Below are 20,643 nucleotides of genomic sequence, written 5' to 3'. Positions count from 1 at the left end.
AATCATCAGAGTTGTTCCTGGGACTGCGGACAGGACTGTCCTATGAAAAGACATTGGGCCGACTGAGCCGGTACTCTCTAACATTTCAAAGGTGAGAAATGATCTCATTAAAGCTTCCAAACTACTTAAAGATTCAGGTAAATAGCTTCCTCTGGCTGAGGAGTCTGGAAGTAAGGGGAACAATAAAAAAATAAGGGGGATGCTGTTTAGGTCTGAAGTGAGGATTTTTTTTTAACTCTAAGGCTTGTGTAGTGTGGAAATCTCAGCTTCAGAGGCCTATAGAAGCTCAGCCTTTGAGTATATTTGAGGGACACTCTGATTGCCAGTGACATACAGGGTTATCGGGGATGGAGTGGGTAAAAGGCATTTGAAGTGTTCAGTGGGCCATGATTGTACTGAATGGCATGGCAGGTTCAATAGGCTGAACGGCCTCTTCCTGTTCCCACATTTCTAATCTCTCACTACACAATCTAAAGGAAGAGGGCAGAAAATGATCAGCAATCTGTGCAATTTTCTTTTGAAGGGCTTACAGTGACTTTGTCTCATTGCCTTACAATCTAACTGGAGTCTGAAGAGGAGTTGTAAAATAAGATGTCTTTTAACCAGTGATGGGTCTTCTTACCTACTTATTTCATACACATGCTCCTGGCTCTCCTATCATTACCCAGTTTAAATAATGTAACCAGGTTTTGCATGTGGTCTGGTTAAGGTGGATGTTGTATGACCAGAAAAAGATGGAAATCAGGAGCATAGAATTATTTATGAAGTACAGTCACTGTAAAGAAGCAACTACAGTGTAATTGAAACAAAGCAGAAGTCCACAAACAATAGTTAAGATGAATCATTAGTTTAACTGTTTTTGCGAAGTATGTTAAATGGGAAGGAATGGGTAGTCTCTCCAAAAGAGAGACTTCCATTTATATAGTGTCTGTTATAACCTTCAGACTTCTGAAAGCAATTTACAGTTAAATGATCTCTTCAAAGTGTAGTCACTGTTGTAAAGCAGAAAACACAGTCACCAGTTTACACAGAGCAAGTTCCCATAAACAGCAATGTGATAATGGTTGGATAATTTGTTTTTGTGATGTCAATAGCAGGATAGATATTGTCTAGGCTGCTGCGCATCATTGCAGCTGTTCTTCAAAAACCAATTTTTATTTTTAATATCCATCTGAAAGGGCAGTCAAGAACTTAGTTTAACAGCTCCTGTAAGACACAACACAACCAACAGTATAGCATTGACAACCTCACCTTTTGTGTTAAATCCTGGGAATTAAACACACAACCCTGTAACTCAGAGGTTGCGCATTACTGACTGAGACACGCATTCTTCAAATGGTAGCATATTTTACAACTATCATTGACAAATAATGTCACATTCAAAAGATAATTTCTTCAACAGTGAAGCAAGTATGCACAACAAATTATCTGTCGAGATTCTTGGAGACATGAATCCATAATGGTGCTATCAATTCCAAAGATGTGCAGGGTAGGTGGGTTGGCCATGCTAAATTGCCCATAGTGTTCAGGGAGGTGTAGATTAGGGGGATAGGTCTGGGTGGGATGCTCTGAGGTTTGGTGCAGACTTGTTGGGCCAACGGGCCTGTTTCCACATTGTAGGGATTCTAATTCTAATTCTAATTCTAATTCTAATTCTAATTCTAATTCAGCAAATGTGACACTAGAGCAGTGCTTCATAATTACTTTTCTAGTGTGCCCTCTTTTAATGCCTCAGATTATGTTTGAGCCCAGGGTGGGGGAGCTTCAGCTCCTACAGAAACACTTACAGTATTTAACTCCTGAGCAAGGCTTGGGGTGGTTTTAATTTCTGATCAAGGATGTAGGTCAAGTGAGGTGTTTAACTGCAGGATTTTCCTGAATAAAAGTTACCTTTCGTCATTTTTTTTGGTGTAGCACTCAAACATCCAACATCTGCCATTAATCCACACCCATCAATACAAAACAAAAGTGATGATTTAATGAGGCCTTACAACTTTTAGCATTCAGCCCAAGCTCCCCAACGAACGTCTTGTCTTGGAACTCCACAGGGAGTCATGACCCAAAATGTGAGAAGTCCTGCACTAAGATGTCAATCCAATAAAAGAGTCTTTCTAGGTGAAGCAGCATTTCACCTGCACCTCCTCCAGTTTTGTGCATTGTATTTGTTGCACCCAACGTGACCAGCTCTACATTGGAGAAACCGATCGCAGTCTGGTTGACTGCTTTGCTGAACATCTCTGGTCTGTGTGAGACCATGACCCCGACCTTCCTGTAGCCAGTCATTTCAACACAGTGTCCTGCTCACATGCCCACTTGTCTATCCTTGGCAGTGCTCCAATGAATCACAGTGCAAACTGGAAGAACAACATCTCATGTTCAGACTAGGTAATATACAGCCTCTGGACTTTATATCGAGTTCAACATCTTCAAATTTTGAACCAACTCCAATTTCTTCCCTTTCTTTTATCTTTACTTAATTCATTCTCCTATTTCTTCCCTTTCTTTCAGCTTTGCTTGTTACATATTTCTGTCACCATGTTCTCTCTCCCATCTACCACCCAGAAGGGCTGTCTGATTTTTCAAGTCTGGCAGTTCGTCATAATTGTTCTGCCAACCTCACATTCCAGTCACTTCACCTGAACAGTCAACACCTTTTCTCCACCAGCCCTCTACACCTCTTCCACTGCCAGACTACAGCCCCCACTTCCGTCAATCCGATAAAAGAGTCTTTCTAGGTGAAGCAGCATTTCACCTGCAATTATTGCATAAATGCTGCCCCTCTACATTTCACATCAGCTCTGATGAGGAGTCATCTGGACTTGAAACTTTAGCTTGCTTTCTGTCCATGGATGCCTTCTGACCCACTGTGATCTTCAGCATTTGTTGTTTTCAAGTGAACATTAATAATGAGCTATCAGTAATGATGAAGGTTATTACTGATCTTATTATCTATGTGGGAGTTGTATGTCAGCTATAGGAGCAGGTGGGAGTAATTAATTAGCAATATTCAATCATTTCTCAACCATGTCATTTTCCAATACTCTTAAAACATCAGAAAAAGCAAGAGGCAATATAATTCGGCAGAATTGACTCTGCCAAACTCTTAGGCTCCCTTCGTTACACCCACACAACATTATATTGTTGAGAATATTCACATCTGCCTTTAGAAGAGTGAGGTGGTTTTGTTAATATGTAAACAGTAAGGGATGCCAAATATATAATCTAGATAACTGTGCCAACCAGTTACCCATGCAACAGCTTCAACTTATTCATCCATGCCAAATGCTGGACTTGGCAAGAAAGGTAGGAGAGAATCAACTGACAAATGGTTGCCAGCTAAAATATTAGCACACTGATCTCAGTGTCTCTGCTCCATGCCTTGTTAATTCTATTCTAGGAAACATGGAGACAATTACATTGAAATCAGAATAGACTGATATTTTCCCTCAAATGAAGAAGATGATTTTGACGTGGATAAGCTAATATTCAAAACCCTTTGGAATCAGAACACATGGCACAATGGAATGGGAGAATTCCCCATGGTGTACTTTGGAACAGATAATAGACTGTAATGAATACCCAGCTGTGAGTTGCAGTTCTATGTAATTCAATCATGAGTTTCAAGTGGCATCATAACAGGAGAGCCTGCCATGATATAAATATTGGGATGAACAAAGTAGGTTGTGGGATGACAGGGTAAACATGGGACAGAAAAGGGGGAATGGTCTACCAACACTAAACGTCTAAACTCATCACAAAGAGTGGCCATTCAATGAAGAGGAGGAGGTTAAAAGATAACAAGAAATACGCATCCAGATGGTGATTGAAACAAATAGCAGTAACCTTAATAGCAGATCTTCTCTAAGCCAGACTTGCTGAAATATTTAATGTTACAGAAATTAAGGAAATTGGCTTCAAAAACAGACATTGCTGGAAAAGACATTTCAGACCTGAAATGTTACCTCTAATGATATTAATTATTAATTATTGATTATAATTAGATTACCTCTAATTTCTCAGATGCTGCCAGACCAAGTGAGCTTTTCCAGCAACTTCTGTTTTTCTTTCTGATTAACAGCATCCGCAGTTGTTTCAGTTTTTAAGGAGATTGGCTTGTTGATAATGAACTAGGACCATAGATCACTTCTATCTTTTTCTGTCTACCATCTGTACAGAGAATATGGATACACATGCTATGGTTAATTGCCTTGACTGCTTGTCCAGATCAAGTATAACTAGTTAAAATGCAATAGGGAAAATGTGTGCATTTTGAAAAGATTACTCTGCTATATACTGAAGGTACATCCCCTGTGCATCTGCTACTGTACTCTGATACAACTTAGAGAAGCACTGTGGGATATTTTTGGCGTATTATGCACATTTTACATTTATTTATATATTCACTTGTTGTGGGTGTCACTGGCAGCAAGGCAAGTATTTACTCTGCAATCTTGCTTGCTTTTAAGTAGGTGACTGTGAGGCATCTTACTGAAGTGCTCTAATCTGTGTGGTGACCATATTACTACAGCAATGCTACTTTAATGTTACATTGTAAGTTTCAGGATTTGATTCAGTGACAACATAGTAAGCAATCTCATACACCTACTGACTGACATGGAATGGAGCCAAAACATAAACTGTGGGAAGATCAGATTGTTTTAGAAATAGTCATCACTAAGTAGCAAATACTATTCAGATCCAGAATCAATTAGAGATGCCAAGGAATAATTAATATCATCAAGAGTGGTGCAGTAACACCACTATGAATGGAGTTGGCTCACACTAAAAGGACATAACTGATTGACGGGGTCTGCTGTGGTTGGTGAGGCAGCCAGCAAGATAGAAAAACCCACATGTCCTCGTCTTCACTAATTTACGTGTAGCGGATGCATCTGACCATGACAGTATCAGTAGGAATACTCACCACATATTCCTTGTGGAGACAAAGTCCCATGTTCAGATTGAGGATACCCTTTGTTGTCTTGTGTGGCATTAAGGCTACACTAAGTAGGACAGATTTTGACAAGATCTAGCAACTCAAAAATTGTAGTCAATCACAACATATAACCTCCAAGGCCTGGCATATTCTCCAATCTACCATTGTTATCAGGCTCGGGGTTATCAGGCTTTTCAACAAAAAGTGGAGGAGGGTGGACCGGAAGATGCGCCAGGCATACCTAACAATAACAAAAACAAGGTGCCAACCTGGTGAAGCCAACCTGCAGAATATGCATAGGACAGATATAGGTAAGCGGTCCCATAACCATCCAAGTAGACCCAAACTCTGCAGTCATGTCACAGGCAGATGTAAATGGGGTGGACAATGTAATAACTTACAGGAGGAGGAAGGTCCCTAAATATCCCCAAACTCAATGACGGGGGATCTCAGCATATCAGAACAATCTTCAGTTGGAAATGCTGAGTGGAAGATCCATCTCAACCTCTTCCTGAAGTCCCCAGCATCACAAACAACAGTCTTCAACCAACTCAATTCACTCCATGTGATTTCAAACAAAAGTTGGAGTCACTGAATATTGCAAAGCATAAGGACTCCTAGACCATTCTGGTAATAGTACTGAAGTCTTGTGCTTCATGACTAACCATAACTCCAAGCCAAGTTGCTCCAGTACAGCTACTGTACCAGCATCAACATGGCTATGTGGAAAATTGCCTATTATGTCTTATACACAAACAGCAGGACAAATCCAATCTGGCCAATTACTACTCCATCCATCTACTCTTAATCATCAGTAAAGTGATGGAAGTTATCACCGACAGTTCTGTCAAGCAGCACTTACCTGTTCACTTCTGTTCTTTCCGGATTCTGGCAGGGCTACTCAACTCATGACCTCATTATAGCTTTGGTCCAAACACAAACAAAAGAGCTGAACCCTAGCTCTTTTGAGGTGAGAGGTGACTGACCTTGACTTTGAGGAGCCTTGAAAAATTGATACTAATGGGAGTCAGAGGAAATCTCTCCATTGTTTGGAGTCATACCTTTACAAAGATAGTTAGTTGCGATAGTAGGAGAGCAGTCATCTCAGCTTGCATCGCTGTACGTATTCCTCAGGGTAGTGTCCTAACCCAACTACCTTCTGCTCCTTCAGCAATGACTTTCCCTCCATCATAAGGTCATTAGTGAGAATGTTCACTGGTGGCTGCACAATGTTCATCACTATTCACGATTCCTCATATACTGAGGCAGTCCATGTCTAAATGCAGCAAGGTGTGGAAAATATTCAGGTTTAGGCTGATAAACTGCAAGTAACATTGGCACTAGACAAATCCCAGACAATGACAATGTCCTACAAGAGAAACTCTAAACATCTCCCCTTGAAATTCAAATGGCCCACTAACAATCTGGGGATTACCATCAACCAGAAACTGAACTGAAACAGTCATATAAATACTGAGACTGAAAGAACCAGAGGTTAGGAATTCTGTGGTGATTAACTCATCTCCTGACTACTCAAAGCCTGTTCACCCTCAGGCACAAGTCAGGAATACGATGAACACTGTCCACTTTCCTTAATTAGTGCAGCTCCAGATGCTCCACACTATCCAGGTGCAGTTTTCCAGCCAGGTCGGTGATGGAACAGACTATTTTCAGCACATTTTCTAGCCACTTCCCTGTGCAGGATGAGCAGGATGGACCCTGAGGAGGCCTGCTCAATCATGAAGACAGCTACTGAAATGCTCTCCTGTTCTGTTCTAAGAGCATAAAGAAATGGAGCACGTGAACCTGTTCATCACAGCAAAGTGCCAATCCATGGATAGGCGAAAATCTGGGACAAAGAAGAAATTCCCATTGATCTCAAGGATGCTGCCAATGCAAAGTGGACTTTGGATACAACTGAGGAATCTCCCTACTTTCCATTGTTGGGAAGATCATCATCCAAATCCTAGTTCAGTAACTTCTTCCAAACTCTGAGGAAATCCTTCTGGAAAGCTAGTGTGGCTTCCGATCAAACCATGGAACGACAGATATGAGTTTCACTGCTCGGCAACTCCAAGAGAAATGCGAGGGACAACACCAATGACTTTACTTGGCCTTCATCGAACTGACCAAGGCTTTTGACTCAGTCTGTCAGGAAGTGCTACGGAAAACCCTGTCAAAAGGCCGGCTGCCTAGGGAAATTCATCAATATCCTCCGTCTCCTCCACAACATGACGTCGGTGATGGCCCTCACTGACAGTCACATGACAGAACACTTTGAGATCAAGACAGGGTTCAAAAGTGTGCCATCATCCCTAAGATTTTCTCCATCTTTATACCACCATTCTTCATCTTGTCAAGAACAAACCTCCCAGTGGTGTGGACATTGTCTATAGGATGGACAAAATTCTTTTCAACCTCACTTCAACTTTGTTGAAATCCAAGAAGAAAATGTCATTGACCTCACTTGTGAAACTTCAGTATGTGGGTGAAAATTTCATCTCTGCTTTCTCACAACAGAATCTTCTCACCTCACTTAATGCATTCACAGAAGTAGACCAAAGAATTGGTCTCAGCCTCAACCTCAGGAGTACCCAAATGCTTTACTAAACAGACCCAGGTCAAGTTTCAGTCTATCTTTAAGATCAATGGAGACGTCATCCCAAACATGGAACATTTCCCTTCCCAAGGAGGCTGTCTCTTACTAAATGCTGACATCGATGCGGAGAGTCAACATTGTATCTGTTCTGTGAGTGTCACCTCCAGATGACCGTGGACATCTTGTGTATAAAGCAGTCATCCTTCTGACTTTCCTATTTGGCTCCAAATCTTGGACTACGTATAGATGCTACCTCAATGTCCTTGTGAATGCCATCACACTGTTTGTGATAGAATCTCCACATCAGTTGGGAGGACAGGTGTACTAACATCAGCGTCCTTGAAGCAGCTATTACCACCAGCACCAAGACCATGATCATCCAAAACCAATTCTGCTGGGTTGGCCATGAGTTTCAGTGGCCTGAGTTGAAAAAACCAAAGCAAATCATCGTTGCCTAGGACAAGGAAGACACTCGAATGAGAGCCGGATAAAAAGAGCATTTCAAAGACTCCCAGTAGGCTTCCTTCAAGAAATACGGCATTGACATCAATGCCTAGGAGAGGCTCACTCAGAAGAAACTAATTTAGAGCAAACTCCTGTACGAAGGGACACAATTCTTTGAGGACTCCGATTGACAAGAAGAAATAAGGAAAAGGAAGCAAAAGAAGGAATGCTGGCGACCTTAAGATCAAGCACCAATTCCACCTTCTGGAAATACCAGGCAAATATGTGGTCGGAGATCTGGCTCTAGAACTGGACTCATCACATGGACCTACAGGACCCACCCATGACCAATGACACGTAGTTTCCCGATGGATAATCATTCTTGTCAGAGAGTGATTGATACTCTGAAGATGACATAAATGCAATTTTTAAATGAGAAATTATCTTCCCAAGTTGGATTTACTATTGAATTAGACAGATTAAGGCAATGCTCATAATTAGCTCCATGGCAATTTCCTGTACAGCTCCTACTGCTGATGATCCTAACTCTTCAATTAAATTATCAGTTGTATTTTTAAATATGCCAGTGACATAATAACTTCAATTAAAGACTGCTGTTTCTCACAGCTTCCCAACTTTAAAGCCAATTAAATTGTTTCTGCTGTCATACATTAGTCAGTTAGACAAAGCAAGTACATAATGTGACAACTGGGGATGGTTCACTGATACTAGAGGACAAACAGACTGTTGGCATGGAATGTTTCAGGCTTGTTAAATTGGTGGGAACAACATCCTGCACTCCAGCTGAGGTGTTAGGGAATTCGTCCCTCAGTCTTAATCTTTTCCTTTTCCATCCTGAACATTTTGCTCAGACCTTCCTCACATCACCATTACCAATGATATTGGCAGCCTGAAAGTATCCAATGGGTTCTTAAAGATCTGGTTCAAATGAATACAAAAAATACATGCAATTTATTATAAAGCAAATTTATTAGCTTAATCTAATTCAGATATATGCAAGGCAATGAATAAAACTATTAGCGTAAAATACTTTATACATATTCAGTAAGTGAGCCGCACTGCCTTCTGCCATCAGGGACTCCACAGCTGGTGTTTGAATCTGTATCTCAGTTTCCTTTGCCCCAGTCTCACAAACCCCAGTGCGATGGTGACAGCCCATTGTTCCCAGTCTCACAAGCCCTAGTGCGATGGTAACAGACTATTGTTTGCACTCTAACAAACCCCAGTCCGATGGAGACAGCTCATGGCCCCAGTCTCACAAACCCCAGTGCGATGGTGACAGCCCATGGCCCCATCCTCACAACTCCAGTGCTATGGTGACAGCCCATGGCCCCAGTCTCACAAGCCCCAGTGCGATGGTGACAGCTCATGGCCCCAGTCTCACAAACCCCAGTCCGATGGAGACAGCCCATGGCCCCAGTCTCACAAACCCCAGTGCGATGGTGACAGCCCATGGCCCCATCCTCACAACTCCAGTGCTATGGTGACAGCCCCTGGCCCCAGTCTCACAAGCCCCAGTGCGATGGTGACAGCTCATGGCCCCAGTCTCACAAACCCCAGTCCGATGGAGACAGCCCATGGCCCCAGTCTCACAAACTCCAGTCCGATGGAGACAGCCCATGGCCCCAGTCTCACAAACCCCAGTCCGATGGTGACAGCCCATGGCCCCAGTCTCACAAACCCCAGTCCGATGGAGACAGCTCATGGCCCCAGTCTCACAAACCCCAGTCCGATGGAGACAGCCCATGGCCCCAGTCTCACAAACTCCAGTCCGATGGAGACAGCCCATGGCCCCAGTCTCACAAACCCCAGTCCGATGGTGACAGCCCATGGCCCCAGTCTCACAAACCCCAGTCCGATGGAGACAGCTCATGGCCCCAGTCTCACAAACCCCAATCCGATGGAGACAGCCCATGGCCCCAGTCTCACAAACTCCAGTCCGATGGAGACAGCCCATGGCCCCAGTCTCACAAACCCCAGTGCGATGGTGACAGCCCATGGCCCCAGTCTCACAAACCCCAGTGCGATGGTGACAGCTCATGGCCCCAGTCTCAAAAACCACAGTCTGATGGTGACAGACCGTTGTTGCCAGTCTCACAATCCCCAGTGTGATGGTGACAGCCCATGGCGCCAGTCGTACAAACCCCAGTGCAATGGTGACAGCACATTGTTTCCAGTCTCACATACACCAGGGCGATGGTGACAGCCCATGGCCCCAGTCTCACAAACCCCAGTGCGATGGTGACAGCTCATGGTCCCAGCCTCACAAACCCCAGTGCGATGGTGACAGCCCATTGTTCCCAGTCTCACAAACCCCAGTGCGTGGGTGACAGCCCATGGCCCCAGTCTCACAAACCCAGTGCGATGGTGACAGCTCATGGCCCCAGTCTCACAAACCCCAGTGCGATGGTGACAGCTCATGGCCCCAGCCTCACAAACCCCAGTGCGATGGTGACAGCCCATTGTTCCCAGTCTCACAAACCCCAGTGCGTGGGTGACAGCCCATGGCCCCAGTCTCACAAACCCAGTGCGATGGTGACAGCCCATGGCCCCAGTCTCACAAACCCCAGTGCGATGGTGACAGCCTATGTTCCCAGTCTCACAAACCCCAGTGCGATGGTGACAGCCCATGGTCCCAGTCTCACAAAACCCAGTGCGATGGTGTCAGCTCATGGCCCCAGTCTCACAAACCCCAGTGCGATGGTGACAGCTCATGGCCCCAGTCTCACAAACCCCAGTGCGATGGTGACAACCCATGGTCCCAGCGTCACAAACCCCAGTGCGATGGTGACAGCCCATTGTTCCCAGTCTCACAAACGCCAGTGCGATGGTGCCAGCTCATGGCCCCAGTCTCACAAATCCCAGTGCGATGGTGACAGCCCATTGTTCCCAGTCTCACAAACGCCAGTGCGATGGTGACAGCCCATGGCCCCAGTCTCACAAACGCCAGTGCGATGGTGCCAGCTCATGGCCCCAGTCTCACAAACCCCAGTGCGATGGTGACAGCCCATTGTTCCCAGTCTCACAAACGCCAGTGCGATGGTGACAGCTCATGGTCCCAGTCTCACAAAACCCAGTGCGATGGTGTCAGCTCATGGCCCCAGTCTCACAAACCCCAGTGCGATGGTGACAGCTCATGGCCCCAGTCTCACAAACCCCAGTGCGATGGTGACAACCCATGGTCCCAGCGTCACAAACCCCAGTGCGATGGTGACAGCCCATTGTTCCCAGTCTCACAAACCCCAGTGCGATGGTGACAGCCAATGGCCCCAGTCTCAGAAGCCCCAGTCCGATGGTGACAGCTCATGGCCCCAGTCTCACAAACCCCAGTGCGATGGTGACAGCCCATTGTTCCCAGTCTCACAAACGCCAGTGCGATGGTGACAGCCCATGGCCCCAGTCTCACAAACCCCAGTGCGATGGTGACAGCTCATGGCCCCAGTCTCACAAACCCCAGTGCGATGGTGACAACCCATGGTCCCAGCGTCACAAACCCCAGTGCGATGGTGACAGCCCATTGTTCCCAGTCTCACAAACCCCAGGGCGATGGTGACAGCCAATGGCCCCAGTCTCAGAAGCCCCAGTCCGATGGTGACAGCTCATGGCCCCAGTCTCACAAACCCCAGTGCGATGGTGACAGCTCATGGCCCCAGTCTCACAAACCCCAGTGCGATGGTGATAGCCCATGGTCCCAGTCTCACAAACCCCAGTGCGATGGTGATAGCCCATTGTTCCCAGTCTCACAAACCCCAGGGCGATGGTGACAGCCAATGGCCCCAGTCTCAGAAGCCCCAGTCCGATGGTGACAGCTCATGGCCCCAGTCTCACAAACCCCAGTGCGATGGTGACAGCTCATGGCCCCAGTCTCACAAACCCCAGTGCGATGGTGACAGCCCATTGTTCCCAGTCTCACAAACCCCAGGGCGATGGTGACAGCCAATGGCCCCAGTCTCAGAAGCCCCAGTCCGATGGTGACAGCTCATGGCCCCAGTCTCACAAACCCCAGTGCGATGGTGACAGCTCATGGCCCCAGTCTCACAAACCCCAGTGCGATGGTGATAGCCCATGGCCCCAGTCTCACAAACCCCAGTGCGATGGTGATAGCCCACTGTTCCCAGTCTCACAAACCCCAGTGCAATCGTGACAGGTCATGGGCCCTGTCTCACATACCCCAGTGCGATGGTGACAGCCCATGTTCCCAGTCTCACATACCCCAGTGCGATGGTGATAGCCCATGGTCCCAGTCTCACACACCCCAGTGCGATGGTGACAGCTCATGGCCCCAGTCTCACAAACCCCAGTGCGATGGTGATAGCCCATGGTCCCAGTCTCACATACCCCAGTGCGATGGTGACAGCCCATGGCCCCAGTTTCGTGAAACTGAGTCCAACGGTCAAAGATTGCCCCCTCCATCGAGCTGAGAAATGTTCCCAATATTAATCCTATACTGAATTTGATATTATCTTCTCTATTCCCATTGCTGAGTACTTTTCCTGAGCAGACACACTGCTTCAGGAAGCCCGGTGCTGTTTGGAGTTGAGTCTCGGCGCGCATCTGGTACAACTCCCGGGATGGACTAGATTGGAAGGATTGTTATTCTGAACTTTATATTTCTTTAATGTTCTAATTTATTCCTTTGATTTTGTAATTTTGGTGTGCAGGCTGTAATTTTTATTTACTTATTTTTCTATTTTTTTCCCTGGCAATTTGAACATAAGAATTTGTACCTGGTTACCTTTCCAACGAAGATGGCGCTGAGTGGCAACTTAAAAATCTTTTGCTATTCTCATGCGAGAACATGTAACGTGTCACCAGATTCGAAGCATTAACTCTTTTTTTCTCCTCCACAAATACTGCCAGACCTGCTGAGCTTTTCCAGCAACTTTGTTTTTGTTCCTAACAATAAAGCTAATTCTAATTCCATTTCATTCTTTTATGAGAAAACAGTTCTCGGTGTTTCTGTGATAGTGGGAACTGCTGATGCTGGAAGAGGGTCTAGGCCTGAAACGTCAGCTTTCCTACTTCTCTGATGCTGCTTGGCCTGCTGTGTTCATCCATCTCCATACCTTGCTATCTCTAGATTTTTCTGCGTCATTGACACAATCTGTTCCCAATCCCAGCTAAGGTTGTTGCAGTTATCCTCTCCACCAAAACAGGCTGTTTTTACACGAAGCCTGTTATTCACATATTTTCCTTCCATTGCTTATAGCCATGCCCAACTAACCCTTAACAATTTGACTTGGAGATGTCATTTTTAAGTCTAACACTATACTTGACCCCCTGATATCTTGAAAACAAATAATCAAGACTTTGCATTAGCATGGAATGTTGTTCTTTAGTCACAAACTGATTGTACAGGTGATTAGATTAGATTCCCTACAGTGTGAAAACAAGCCCTTTGGCCCAACAAGTCCACACTGCCCCTTGGAGCATCCCACCCAAACCATCCCCTTTTAACCCACGCACCCCTGAACACTATGGGCAATTTAGCATAGCCGATCCACCTAACCTGCATACCTTTGGACTGTGTGGAGGAAACTGGAGCACCCGGAGGAAACCCATGCAGACACGGGGAGAATGTGCAAACTCCACACAGGCAGTTACCCGAGGCTGGAATCGAACCTGGGTCAGTGATAAAGTTTAAGATTGGCTCATTCTTAATCGCTGGCAGGACAGGCATGGACCTAAAATTGTTTCTGGTTCATCCTTCACTTGTATTCATTTTGTGGGTACATCTTCAGTATTTCCCCCTTAGTCTCCAATCGTAATTATTACTTCCTTCTCACCAATACCGCTCCCATTGTTTTAAAATTAGATTCTCTATGCATCTATGCTTTATTATTTCAGGTCTGTTTTTGTGATCTTCCAGGCCACAATAACCATTTTGTTAAGTAGGTGTACATCTCTCAGACCCATTCTTTAGTGCATTTTTGCCATGCATTCCTGCTTGTTAGTTAATTCACATGTAATAACCACCTCTGAACATTTCCATCGGTATTCCAAGATCATGCCACACACTTTTGACTTTCAGGTGACCTTTTTGAAAGATCAAAAGTTGGTGGAGAATGCCAATGTATGCTTTTCACCTGGTCCCAGTGTTTTGAAAGTGGCCAAAACATCCAATCCAATTCCTTCTTTAAAAAAATCACATGGTCAATGGCTCACATATCTCTGAGAGGAATCCATTGATTATTGAACTACACCTAAATGAGTCAATCCCATCTCCATTTGATACTGCGTCACTTTTTCCTTGTTACTATTCTTTAATTCTAAGTGTGGCCCCCATTGATAATCATTATAATTGATTCAGGAACTCTGGAGAAACCTTACTGTACAAACAGGGAGAGAAGGGCATGTATTCGTAATAGCTATGTTAAGAGATAATCAAAGATTTTTAAAAATTCATTCACAGGATGAGGGTGTCTCTGGCCAGGGAGCATTTATTGCCCATCCTTAATTGCCCAGAAGGCAGTTAAGAGTTAACCACATTGCTGTAGGTCTGGGGTCACACGTAGGCCAGACCAGGTATGGATTGCAGTTTCCTTCCTGAATGGAGATTGATGAACCAGATGGGTTTTTCCTGACAATCGATTCACGGTCGTCATAGATTCTTAATTCTGGTTATTTTTTGAATTCAAATTCCACCATGGCAGGATTCAAACATGGGTCCCTGGGTCTCTGGATTAACAGTCCAGCAATTTTGAGGTGTACAAACTGATCAATGATCAGAGGTATAGGTAGAGTAGACAGATAGAGACATTTTCCTAGGGTGGAGGTTGCTATTATGAGGGGGCATAGTTTTAAAGTGAGTGGAAGTAGATATAGGGAAGACATCAGAGGTACGTTCTTTACTCAGAGAGTGGCAGGAGCTTGGAACGCACTGCCAGAGAGGGTAGTGGAGTTGGCGTCATTCAGGATATTTAAGCAGCTATTAGACAGGCATATGGATGATAGACTAAGGTAGGGGTGGAGGTTGATCGACCTTAGGTTTAGGGCAAAAGTTTGGCACAACACTATGGGCCGAAGGGCCTGTACTGTGCTGTACAGTTCTATGTTCTAATAATACTATTAGGCCATCACTTAGCCCCCGTATCACTGTTTGGTTTTGAACAGTACCAAATTTTGCTTTTTGGTCTTTCTCACAAAAAAGTAGATCTAATTTTCTCAAATGCAATTTGTTAGATTACACTCAACTTTTCTTCTTTCAAAATTATCCCGAATTCAAAATTGACACTAACAGCCTCAAGGATTTATTTTGCATACAACCCCAGGAACATTGTTGGACTGATGGGTTTCATTAGTAGTCAATTAATTTCCTCCCAAAACAATGTATCCTATTTTTTCCTGATACAAATTAAAACCACATAGACTTTTTCCGCTGGCTCTTGTTTTAAACCAAGATTTAAACCTTTGAATTTATTTGCACCTTAAAATTCAATTGAATTTGAGCTATCAACTTGTATCAAATAATTTTATCAATCCCAACTTCAGAAGCAATTACGTCCAGATTTGGTAGTTTTAAACATTGCCCTTAAAAGGAAGATTCAAGATTCAGGCATAGCTTGGACGTGCCTCTTTGTGGGATACATGGAACAGTCCCTCTTTTGCAGCTACACTGGCCCTTTCCTCACCTCTTCCTCCGTTACATTGATTACTGTATCGGCGCCGCCTCGTGTTCCCACAAGGAGCTCGAACAGTTCATTCACTTTACTAACACCTTCCACCACAACCTTCAGTTCACCTGGCCATTTCTGATACATCTCTCTCCTTCCTGGACCTCTTTGTTTCCATCTCTAGTAACCAGCTGGAAACCGATATCTATTTCAAGCCCACCAACTCCCACAGCTACCTAGGATACACCTCCTCTCACCCACCTTCCTGCAAGAATGCCATTCTCTATGCCCAATTCCTTTGCCTCCATCGCATCTGCTCCCGAGATGAGGCATTCCACTCCCAGACATCCCAGATGTCCTCATTTTCCAAGGACCGCAACTTCCCCTCCACAGTGGTCGAAAACACCTTCGACCGCATCTTTTGCATTTCCCACAACTCATCCCTCACACACCGTCCCTGCAATAACAACAAAAACAGAATTTCCCTTGTTCTCATGTACCACCCCACCAACCTCTGGATCCAATGCATCATCCTCTGCCACTTCCACCACCTGCAATCCGACCCCACTACCAAGGACAAATTTCCCTTCCCACCCTTATCTGCTTTCCGGAGGGACTGCTTCCTCCATGACTCCCTTGTCTGCTCCACACTCCCCACTAGCCCCAACACCCCTGGCACTTTTCCCTGCAACTGCAGAAAGTGCTACACCTGCCCTGACACCTCCCCCCTCACCCCTATCCCAGGCCCCAAGAAAACATTCCACATTAAACAGATGATCACCTGCACATCTGCTGATGTGGTATATTGTATCCACTATTCCCGAAGTGGCCCCCTCTACATCGAGGAAACCAAGTGGAGGCTTGGGGATTGCTTTGCGGAAGACCTACATTCGCTAAGTGACAAATGACTGCACCTCCCAGTCACATTTCAAATCCCCGTCCCACTCCTTGGACGACATGTCCATCCTGGGCCTCCTGCTGTGCCATAATGATGCCGCCCGAAGGTTGCAGGAACAGAACCTCATATTCCACTTGGAAACTCTGCAGCCCAATGGTACCAATGTGGACTCCACAAGCTTCAAAATCTCCCCATTCCCAACCTCATCCCAAAGCTAAACCAGCTTGTCCCCAAACCCGACCTCATTCCAAAACCAGCCCAGCTTGTCGCCGCCTCCTTGACCTGTCCATTTTCTCTCCCACCTCTCCGCTCCTCTCACCCCAACCCCACCCCCACCTCCTACCTTTCAGCCTCATCCCCGCCTCCTTGACCTGTCCATTTTCCCTTGACTGACCAACCCGCACCCTAACTCCCCACCTACACTCACCTTTACTGGCTCCATCCCCGCCTCCTCGACCTGTCTCCACCTAGCTGTTCCTTTATCCACCTTCTATCCACCTCCCCCTCTCTCTATTTATTTCAGAATCCTCCTCCCCTCCCCAATTTCTGAAGAAGGGTCCAGACTCTAAACGTCAGCCTTCCTGCTCCTTTGATGCTGCTTGGCCCGCTGTGTTCATCTAGTGCTACACCTTGTTACCTCCGATTCTCCAGCATCTGCAGCTCCTACTATCCCTGCCAGGAAGTGTTAACTCTGTCGGTCTGAGAAGAGAGAGGCCTAAGTCACCAGGTGATGTCATGTCGTATTCTCAGCTATTCAGTTTAAAACTGACAAAATCTGCTGATAATTTCAAACTGGTAATTTAGATTTCTATTGTCTTAAAGAAAACTTTATAAATACTTCCAAAAAGAGCAACTTCAAAAATTGATTGATTGATTTTATTGTCACGTGTACGAAAATACAGTGAAAAGTTTTGTTTATGAGCCGTACAGGCACATTACACCAAGCAAAGGATGTACAGATCAAAAAGACTTAGAAACACACAGGTTACATAATTTGAGGCTAAAGTCCATTCATCAGTCTGATAATGGACGAAAAGAAGCTGTTCCTGAATCTGTTTGTCGACGTGTTCAGGCTTCTGTCTCTCCTGCCTGATGTAAGAAGTTGTAGGAGGTCATTACCAGGGTGCGATGAGTTTTTGATGATGTTAGCCACCTGTCCGCAGCAGCGAGCTGTACAGACAGAGTCTATGATTGGACGAGAGGTAATGGGAACTGCAGATGTTGGAGAATCCAAGATAACAAAGTGTGGAGCTGGATGAACACAGCAGGCCAAGCAGCATCAGGGTCTAGGCCCGAAACGTCAGCTTTTGTGCTCCTAAGATGCTGCTTGGCCTGCTGTGTTCATCCAGCTCCAGACTTTGTTATCTTTAATTGGAAGCTTGGCTTCTGTGATGGTCTGGGCTGTGCTCACCACTTTCTGTAGTTTCTTATGGTCCTGGGCAGAGCAGTTGCCGTACCAGGCTGTTATGCACCCACACAGTTTGCTTTCAATGGTACATCTGTAGAATTTGGTGAGGGACCTTATGGGCATGCCAAATTTCCTGAGCCGCCTGAGGAAGAGGAAGCACTATTGTGCCTTCTTGACCGTCACATCTCTGTGGGAAGTCCAGGACAGGTTGTTGGTTATCATCACTCTGAGGAACTTGATCCTCTTCACCCTCTCAACCTCAGTTCCATTGTAGTTGGGGGCGTGTTCTCCTTCTTTCTTTCTGAAGTCAATGATCAGTTCTTTAATTATGTTGAGAGACAGATTGTTTTCATCGCACGTGTCACCAAGCCCTCTATCTCCCTTCAGTATTTTGACTCGTCATTGTTAGATATCCATCCCGCTACAGTAGTGTCATTTGTTTGGAATTTGGCAACACACCTGTAGGTGTACAGGGAGCACAGCAGGGGGCTGAGGACACATCCCTGGGGGGCTCCAGTGTTGAGTGTTATTGTGGAAGAGGTGCAGTTACCTATCCTCACTGATAGTGGCCTCTGGGTCTGAAAGCTGAGGAACCAGTCGCAGAGGGCGGAGCTGAGACCAAGGTCACGCAGTTTTGAGATCAGTCTGGAGGGGATAATGGTGCTGAAAGGTGGTGCTGTAGTCAATGAGCAGGAGTCTGACGTCGGTGTCTTTGTTATGTGGATGTTCCAGGGATGACTGCAGGACTAGGGATAAGGCATCTTCTGTGAACCTGTTATGTCAGTCGGCAAACTGTAGGGGATCAAGGCAGGTTGGGACACTGGAGTTGACGTGGGACAGCCTCTTGAAGCACTTCATGATCACTGAAGTCAGAGCTATTGGGCGGTAGTCATTTAGGCACGTGTTTAAATATAAATACATGGAAAGTATGAAAATACGGACAAAACATTTCTCATTCCAAACTGAGTTCAAATTGAATGTCTTTCAAAAACTTATTTATGTTTTCAGAACGAGCCAAAACATTTTTCCACAACATTTTTTCTATTGCAGTTATAAAAAAAAGTTTTTAAATTTTTCAATCAGGTAAGATTTGCAATTCTTATGGCTACTCCTTGTTTTAATACTGGTTTCAAGGGATGCTCTCCTTGTAATAGTCATGGGAATGCTCACAGAGAGCTTCTTTAAATTCACTGGCGTAAAAGGATTTGTTGATCTCTTTCCTGTCTCTGCCTAAGGGTCCCAATCCCTTGTCTACTCATTCCAGCTCATGGGTGAGAGTACACACTGATTTTATCTCACCAGACAGGGATGGAACTGTTGCTGTTTACTACATTTTCAAAGTTACCTCCTTGTCTTGCAACATAACAGTCCTAGCTGCTGTCAGTTCACAGATTGCTGTCTGACATGTTTTTATTTTTGTTCTATTAAGAGAGAAGTTCATTATATCTTTCGATATTAATATTCAGTTTGCCCAGTTATAATGATGGGTCTACTTGCAACCTTTGTTTCCATTATACATAATAGAGAAATTCTTTTCAATGGGTAATCATTTTAACCCTGCAGCTCTTTTTGCAATTCACACAGCTTTCTATTTTCTCTATCCACTTGTAAAGTGCACAAATGGGCACTGTAGGCCAAACTATTCTAGACAATTTCTAATTCAGTTGTTGCTTTATAAGCTCTTTCAAAAGACTAGTGAGGCCACATGTTTCATCACATGTTTCTACAATTTCCTACACAGCTGCCAATGCCAATGATCCTAGTTTTTCCATTCACCTATTGGTCACATTTTCAAATGTGCCAGCAACATGATAACTTCAATTAAAGACTTCTCATGGCTTCTCAAACACAAAACCAATTAAACTGTTACTACTGTGATGCATTAGGTAATTAGTTAAAGAAATTACACAGTAGGGGCTGATTCATGGCATGGAATGTTTCAGTCTTGTTAAATTGGTGGGAGCAACATCCTGCACTCCAGGCGAGGTGTTAGCGAACTCCTCACTCAGTCTGACGAGGGGTCCCAACCCGAAACGCCAACTTTCCTGCTCTTCTGTTGCTGCCTGCCCTGCTGTGTTCCTCCAGCTCCACATTGTGCTATCTTCCTCCTCTCTGTATGGTTGGGTTGCAAGTGCCTAACAGGTTCCTCAAGGTCTGTTCAAAAGGAATACATGAAAACACATGCACCTTCATATAAAGCCAATTTATTAGCTTAATCTAATTCAGACACATGCAAACTAATGAGTGACTCTATTAGCTTAAACTGCTTGAGACATATTCAACAAGCGAGCCTCATTGCTGTCTGCCATTGGGGTGTACCAGGTGATGGCTGGCACTTGGAGCTCTATCTCAGTTTCCATGGCTCCGGTTCTGTGAACCCCAGTCCAATGGTGAAAAGTCCCCTAAGTTGGGAAACATTCTATTCTGAATCTGATATTATGTGCTGTATGTCCATCTCTGTGTACTTTTCCTGTGCGTTCCTTTGTGGAAAAAAAAGGTCCAAATGCCTCTTTGTCTTTGCACGCAGGGTATTCCCAACCCCAGCCAAGCTCACTGCAATTATCTTCCAGCCAATAAAGGCTGTTTTTATAATAAGAGATAATAGGAACTGCAGATGCTGAAGAATCCAAGACAAAAAAAAGTGTAGAGCTGGATGAACACAGCAGGCCAAGCAACATTTAGGCCAGAAATGTCAGCTTTCCTGCTCCTAAGATGCTGCTTGGC

The sequence above is a fragment of the Stegostoma tigrinum genome, chromosome 24, assembly GCF_030684315.1.
Source record: "Stegostoma tigrinum isolate sSteTig4 chromosome 24, sSteTig4.hap1, whole genome shotgun sequence".
NCBI classification, from domain to species: Eukaryota; Metazoa; Chordata; class Chondrichthyes; order Orectolobiformes; family Stegostomatidae; genus Stegostoma; species Stegostoma tigrinum.
Note: the sequence above shows the minus strand (reverse complement) of the source record.